The sequence below is a fragment of the Aphelocoma coerulescens genome, chromosome 27, assembly GCF_041296385.1.
Source record: "Aphelocoma coerulescens isolate FSJ_1873_10779 chromosome 27, UR_Acoe_1.0, whole genome shotgun sequence".
In the NCBI taxonomy this organism is placed as follows: Eukaryota; Metazoa; Chordata; class Aves; order Passeriformes; family Corvidae; genus Aphelocoma; species Aphelocoma coerulescens.
Window position 1 is genome coordinate 2,676,329 of NC_091040.1, and position 8,181 is coordinate 2,684,509.

Consider the following 8,181-nt stretch of genomic DNA (forward strand, 5'->3'; position numbering starts at 1 on the left):
AGGTAGAGCCAAGGTGTACTGAGGGGCCTCCGGATGGGTGCAGCAACAAAGGGCTGGAGAAGAATAGGCTGATTATTCTGGGTTTACTGGGATAAAGTGGGCAAGGATGGTGAGGATCATTCGGTGCTGGAGGGCTGCCAGGGGCTGTGAGTGGGACAGGGAAGTGCTGAGGGGTGCAGCTCCCTCTCTGCAGCTCTGCAGGGACAGGCACATGCACGTTTCCATCTTACAACGGCTCAGCCCCACTGGAATCTGTAGCAGCTTTGAGGGACTGAGGATCAAGCACTCTTCCAGCAGCTGTTCCCAGATTTTTCCTGGGAGAAGGGCCTGGGATGAGCTCCCAGGATCTGTTTTCCACACTGAATCCCATGCTGGCCGTGCATAAAGCGCTCCAGTACTTCCTGGGAAGTGGCACCTTCCCTGGGATCACTGCAGCCTGGGCATCACCGCACGGGAAATCACAAGGTGCTGCTTCACCCAGGTCTGCAGCCCAGAGAAGCAGCGGGACTGCCGGTGTGGGCTCGCATTCCAGGGGACCCCGGACAATGGGAGCATGGTTGGTGACTGCAGGCAGTGCCAAGGGCTGACTCACAGCTGCTGACACTTGTCACGCTGAAAGCATTTTGGTATTTATGGAGGCTGTTCCCAGCCGCAGTGCGGGCACAGTGGGGCCAAAGGCTCCCGCCTTCCCCGCCCTCAGCCCAGCCCGCAGCGCCCTGGCCCGGCTGCTGCCAGGGCCTCAGGATGGGAAGGGCACCTGCATCCCCCCACGGCCTCCAGGCTGGGCCACTTCCCAGTGAAGAGGCGGCTCTTCGTCCTGGCCAAAGCTCTCCGTACGAGTCCATCCATTCCTGTCCCACATGGTCCTGAACTCTTCCTTTGCCCTTGGCTCAGGGATGCAAAGGGCTCTCCGACTGGGATGGTAAGGCCATAGCATGGGAAAATCTGGGAACAGCTGCTGGAAGAGTGCTTGATCCTCAAAAGCTGCTACAGATTCCAGTGGGGCTGAGCCGTTGTAAGATGGGAACGTGCATGTGCCTGTCCCTGCAGAGCTGCAGAGAGGGAGCTGCACCCCTCAGCACTTCCCTGTCCCACTCACAGCCCCTGGCAGCCCTCCAGCACTGAGTGATCCTCACCTATCTCACCATCCTTGCCCACTTTATCCATAATAATAACAACCCGCAATAACTTGGTAGCAGGGACAGCTCACAGTTAAAACCAGCGCCCTGAAACCCCTCCACGGGACAAACAAAGAGGTTCCCCTTTATTAAAACTCTTCGTTTTGATTTGGGGAATCCATTGCTTCGTCTCTTCCCAGCCCTTGCCCTGCTATTGTCCAAGCCTGCAGGAAAAGGAAGGAGCAGAGGCCCCCGCGGTTCCTTCCTGCCCGGAGCCGGGGCAGCTCCGGGGCTGCTGGGCTGCGCTGGCCCCTCTCCGTGAGCTCCAGCCCCCAGGACCACCACGATGCCAACTTTCACAGGACCACACTGACTGCCAGGCAAAGGAGAGGAAGCTGCTAATGGACGCTAATGGATCTGTGAGGATCCTCCCGGGAGGCAGCCGAGCTGTCCTGGAGGGAGAAAAGCAGCAAACAGATCACTCGAACTTCCAGGGCTGTTCTGGCTGTCGCTCTCAGACATCCCTCGGGGTTACAGCTTCAACAGATTAGAGCAGAGGAAGATTTGCAGCTCCAGGCAAACCACGGAGGCAGGTGGGTGGGGAAATCTGGGGCCAGTGCCACTACTCCAGAGGATTTTGGGGATCTCACGCTGTGCCTCGCCAGCATCCCATTTCCGCCAGGTAACACCGGCATCCTCCTCCGAGGAGCTCTCAGGTGAAACACTGCCGGGGCTGGATCCTGAACACAGGGATGAGCCTGACCCAGTGCCAGGAGTGGCACACCGACCTCTTTCATTTTTATTTTGCCATTAGGAGTTTTCAGGACTTTTCTCATGGCAAAAACGTGCCGCGGGGAAACAGAACAAACCAAAAAAAGCTGCTCAGAATTTACAAGAACAAGATGGTTTGCCCCTGGTTTTGTGGTTTCCCTGCGTGTTTGTGAGTTAGCACTTGTCCTCCCTCTGCCTCTCCCCGGGGATCACCCACGGTGTTACGGCTCCGCACGAGGAAGGGATCAGCTCCCAGACTTTCTCCAGGAACCGACCGCTGCAGTGCCCTTCCCGTACTCCGCAGGCGGGTCATGCTCTATTTGTCGGCTCATTTCCATACCCGAGTGCTGCAGTGCTGCTTCCTCCAGCCCTGCGAATTCCAGTGCCACGGGCTGTGCCAGCAAAACAGGACCGGGAACGAGCTCGTGACATTGGAAACAGCTGCCCAGCTCCGGGCTCTGCTCGCAGCCCGAGCATCACCTTGCACTCGTTTCTATCCCTCTGTGACACACACTTGGAGCTTGGTTCCCATCTCCAAAGGGCCCTGAGACCCTCAGGAGGTACCAGAGCAATGAAAAGTGCGGTTTTACAGCCTGCTTTCTATCTGGGCTTTGCCACGGTGTTGTTCAAGGTTTGGAGGAATGGGAATTGTGCTTGGTGGCCACTGACAGGGGCACCGGGATTTACCTGGTGTAGGGCTGTCTTGGAAGGAGAAGCTGCGGCCAAGAATATTTTTTGTGGATTTCCTGGGCATCACCTGCTCCCTGCAGCAGTGACAAGAAGGGAAGTGGGAGCACATGTGCTTGGGAGGCACGAGGACATCTGAGCACCAAACAGAGCTTTTAGACCCTTAACAAAAATACTGGAGGGCACCAACTGCACCACTTGCCCCAGAGTGACACGGCACACAGCTCTGAGACAGGTCCAGAAACTTCCCTGGGAGATAATACAAGGAAGAAAACACATAAAAGGTTAATCAGGGCTTGATCCTGGTGGCATCTGCAGCTCCTGCATCCTGCTGCAGTTCCACTCCTGGCAGTACTGTCCCCCAGTGACAACCGTGTTCATAAAATCATAGAATCATGGAATAGTTTGGGTTGCAAGGAACCTTAACATTCATCCTGCCCCAGCCCCTCCCGTGGCAGAGACACCTTCCACTGTCCCAGGCTGCTCCAAGCCCCGTCCAACCTTGGACACTTCCAGGGATGGGGCAGCTGCAGCTGCTCCGGGCACCCTGTGCCAGGGACGGTTCTCCCGGTGGATGTGGTGGATCGGGGGGTCTCTGGTGGCTCCGGTTCTCCCGGTGGATCGGGGGGGCTGTCTCCGGTGGCTCCGGTTCTCCCGGTGGATCGGGGGGGGAGGGTCTCCGGTGGCTCTGTTCTCCCGGTGGATCGGGGGGGTCTCCGGTGGCTCCGGTTCTCCCGGTGGATCGGGGGGGTCTCCGGTGGCTCCGGTTCTCCCGGTGGATCCGTCGGTCTCCGGTTCCCCCCAGCGGCGGCGGGAGCCGCGCTCGACTCGGGGCCGCCAGGGGGCGCTGCAGGTGAGGGCGGGGAGGGGGCGGAGCGAGGGCGCGCACGGGAGTGCGCGTGCACAGGTGAGCACGGGGACAGGAGGGGACAGGAGGGGACAGGGGAGAGCAGCGGACAGGAGGGGACAGGAGGGGACAGGAGGGGACAGGAGGGGACAGGGGAGAGCAGCGGACAGGAGGGGACAGGAGGGGACAGGAGGGGACAGGAGGGGACAGGGGAGAGCAGGGGACAGGAGGGGACAGGAGGGGACAGGGGAGAGCAGGGGACAGGAGGGGACAGGAGGGGACAGGAGGGGACAGGGGAGAGCAGGGGACAGGAGGGGACAGGAGGGGACAGGAGGGGACAGGGGAGAGCAGGGGACAGGAGGGGACAGGTGAACACGGGGGGAGCAGGTGGGAGTAGGTGGGGATAGGCCAGGACAGGCTGAGGCCACGTGGGGACAGCTGGGGACACGTGGGGACAGATGAGGGCAGGTGGGGACAGGAGAGAGTGGTGGGGATAAGTGAGGACAGGTGAGCACAAGGGGGAGCAGGTGGGGACAGATGAGGGCAGGTGGGGGCAGGTGGGGACAGGTGGGGATAGGTGGGGGCAGGAGGGGACAGATGAGGGCAGGTGGGGACAGGAGAGAGTGGTGAGGACAAGTGAGGACAGGTGAGCACAAGGGGGAGCAGGTGGGGACAGATGAGGGCAGGTGGGGATAGGTGGGGACAGGTGAGCACGGGGGGGAGGCAGGTGAGGGTTCCCTGCCTGGTGCTGGTGCTGTGGTGTGCAAGGGAGACACGTGGGCAGCATCTCGGGGAAAAAAAAAACCCGAAGTGTTTTGTAAGGGGGTGTGGGAACCTTTCCTTGAAAACAGATTTGATGTCACCGAGTGTTTATTTCCATAAGATCTGAGGGGGTGGGCTCTGGGCTCTGGCCCCCGCAGATAAAAGCCGGTGGCATAGGTGGGGCGAGCGGGGTTGTTTTTGTTCATTTGTCTTCTGCAGAAGCCACAAAAAAGGACTTTTTTTTTTTTTGCTATGCAAACAAGGGGGAAAAGACAAAACCTAAGTGGATAAACGTGCGTGGAGCCGGGGAGGTTTCAGTTTGTGGGGAGCGGGTTTGGGGGTGGAATGGGGGAGTTCAGTTGTTCCTCGCACATACGGGAGGAGCACAGAGGCGCCGGGTCGGAGGGGTTTGGCCACCCCCTGGAAAACGAGCCTGAAATCACGTGTTTCTGCACTAAATTCTGTACATTTTCATGTGTCTTTGCTGACAAGTACAGAATCAGGAAATATCCTGAGCTGGAAGGGACCCACAGGGATCATCCAGTCCAACTCCCCTCCCTGCACAGGACACCCCGACAGTCCCACCCTGTGCTGAGAGCGGTGTCCAGACACTCCTAGAGCTCTGTCGACCCTGGGGCTGTGCCCATTCCCTGGGGATCCTGTTCAGTGCCCGACCACCCTCTGGGGGAAGAACCTTCCCCTGCTGTCCAACCTAACCCTCCCAGACACAGCTCCAGCTGTTCCCTGGGGTTCTGTCCCTGGTCACCAGAGCAGAGATCGGAGCTGTCCCTCGGCAGGATGTTGAGGAGCCCAGTGCCTTCAGCTGCTCCTCACACCCTTCCCCTCCAGCCTCCTTCGGATGCTCTCAGATAGCTTTAGATCTTTATCTTTTACACAGGGATTACTCCAGAACAATTTGTTGACACGGTGGTGTTTTAGGGTGACAGAACCTCCCAGCAGAGGCACCATTTGCTGTCGGAGTTTCTGTCCCAGCCTCTGCCAGCTGTAGCTTCACCTCGGTGCAGAATTCACACCTCTGCAACTGTTTATTGGCACCTACACAACGGTGAACAAGTCTTTGAGTCACTGATCGCTGTTTTTCTCAGTTCATCTACAAATTCAGAAGCTGAAGCCACCCATTCTTGCGAGGTGAGAGAGAGATTGAAAAGCACAATGAGCCCTTGTGGGGAAGAGGGTGTGTTTGTAAAGCTTGCTTGAAGAAAGCATCTTCTGCTGCCTGGCAAATCCCATTTTCCAGGTTGGGAGTTTTCCAGAGCAGCTGCACTGGAGTTTCCTACAGGGTCCCACGTGGTAGGGGGTGGCTGGAAAAGGCCATTTATGTTTTCCAGAGTTGTCTAGGAAATTTGGGTACAAAGCCAGTGGAATGTGATCTGTGGGAGATGTCATTTCTATGGGAAGATGTAAGAAACAGGATGGAGTTTAGCACTGAGAATGGATTATTGAAATCACGTGGAAAAGGCATGGGCTGATCCAGAGGGGAAAATCAAGTGAATCAAAGCCATATCACTTCCAGTAGATTTAAATTAAACCAAAGGAGAGCAAGTCCCTTTTTTAGCCTGACAGAGGGATTCAATGGGATTCCACACGATCTAAACCCACACCTTTACTTCAGGGGTAAGTTTTCCGAGTTTTTCCCGGAGTCCTGGCTTGGAGGGCAGGAGGTGTCTGTGGATCACTTCCCAGGCGTTCCCACATGGTGTCAGCAGCTCTCAAGGAGAGCGCTGTGGTCGGTCCTGGCCGCCTGTGGGGAGTTCAGAGGTTTGGCTGGGAGCCCTCTCCCGGGAACAGGGAACTTGTGACCCAAGGCAAGAGGAGAGGAGAGTGGCTCCGAGGGAAGGACAGGGAGGAGACCATGTCCCTGCTGTCCTCTATTCCAGCTTTCTGCCTCTGCTGGTTCCCAGGGCCAGGATGGCCGCAGGCAAAAGGGGATGGTGACCACAGACCTGTGCTGGATGTGCTGTGGGTCACTCAGAGCCTGTCTGGGCTGTCCTGTCATTCCTGAGGTTGTCACTCAGGCCCTGGGGAGGTCACCAGTGCTTTGGGAGGTTCGTTCTGTTCTGGGCTTTTCCTATAATCTCTTGTTTTTGTTTCATATGTTAGGGAAGAGAAGGAAGTGTTTCCATCTTGGTCACTGGAGCTCCATTTCATGGTGTGTTTCAGGCCGTGTGCCATGACCTCCTCCATGGCTGCAGGAGGAAATGCCCCGTGAGGGAAGGCTCTTTCTGCCTTGGTGATTATACAGGGGGCTCATTTCCCTGCCAGAGATCAGGAGCAGGTCCCTGGCAGGGCTGGAACATGTACCAGAAGTCCCCTGGGAGGAGCAGCTTTTCTGCAGAGCTGATGTCTCACTAGAGCATCACCCCTGTGCCCTGGCCCTGGGGCAGCTGGGACAGGACCTGTGGCACGGCTGTGGGGCTGCTCCCCCATCCTGAGCTCCCTCCAACCCAAACCATTCCGTGACGACCTTCTCTGGCGCGGCGGGTGCAGGTCCAACAGCCACAGCCTGGGTAGTGCCTGGAGCAGGCTGCCCAGTGAAGACAGGAGGCTCTGGCAGCTTTTCAGGGCTTTTTTGTGGTGTTGGGGGGACCTTTTCTGTTGGTGTTCTCTGCAGCTCCAAAACAGCCTCACGCCTCCGGCTGTTTGGGCTGCGCAGGCAGCGCTGGCACGTGAGGTCGGCTCGCGTGGGGAGGGCTGGGGGGGCCTGCCAGGAGCTGCTGGCAACACAGCTGGGTGAGTCTCACATGGATCTGGTGCCTTTCCAGGTCTGCTGCAACCCTCCAAAGCTTGGTGGGAGCCACGTCTGTGGGGGCCCAGCTCTGGTGCCCCACGACTCCCACCTTCCGCACGCGGTCGGGGGGTGACGTTTGAGGCAGGAGCCTTGTCCCTACCTGTGACCCCCTGGCGAGGCAGAACCAGGACCCACCTGCAAAAGTGTGGAACTCTTCAAAGGGGCTCGTGCAACACCCGCTGAGGAGCTGAGCCTGGGTTAGTCATCCATAAAGAGCTTTGTTTTTTTCCTCTCCCACTCCCCGCCCTGGCACAGGGGTTGAAGCTCTTTCTCGCTGCTTGGTGTGGCCAAAACTTAGGAGAAACGTATTATCTCCCAGGGAATCAGTCAACTCTGCCCTGAAAACGTGAGTTTCTCTCTGTGCAGCCCCAACAGTTGGGTTTTGCCCCAGAGGGGTTTGATTCTGCTGTGATTGCCCTGGAGTGAAACCAGGGCTGCTGGGACAGGTGTGCACACCTGGACACGTGTGTGTGCTCACTGAGCTTCACACGGAGGTGGGACATTCCCTGATGAGAAGACAAAGTTGTGGGTAAAACCTCCAAGATCCAGGAACTGGAACTGGTGAGAGAAGTTCTGATTTTGGTACAGAGCAGCATGCACAGACTCTAAATCCTGGACAGCCTGTTTGTCTATTTCACTGGAAATTACTTGGCCTTTTCCTCTCCTGCAGGACGATTCTGGACATTAGCATTGTCCTTCAGTCACAGAAATTTCCCAGTAAAGCCCCTGATCACTCAACAATAATTTTTGTGCCAGCACTCAGCAGCACAGAAAGGAAAGCAGATCTCTGCTTGATTTTTTTTTTCTTTTTTCTCTTTTTTTTTTTTTTTCAGACAATTGAATTAAAAACAAAGCAGCAGGAAGGGAAGTTTCGGTTCCTGCACATGAGGAGCTGCAGGGGCTCGGCAGTGACAAATGCCTGGGCTGGCTCTGCAGCTGCCCTGCACGTGGAGCCAGAAGGCTCCGTACCTGTTCAGACATGAATAAGGTTTCTACAACAAGCTGTGGCAGTGACAGGTGGTGGTTTAATATCAACACTTGACTCTCTGCTGGTTTAATATCAATACTCAGCTCTGCAGAACTGGGGTCTTAGTGAAAGGTGAGAGTGAAAAAATAACTTTCATTTTGGGTCGGTGGCTGCCCCAGCTGGGCTTGAAAACTGGCGATTAGTGCTAAATCCGAACACG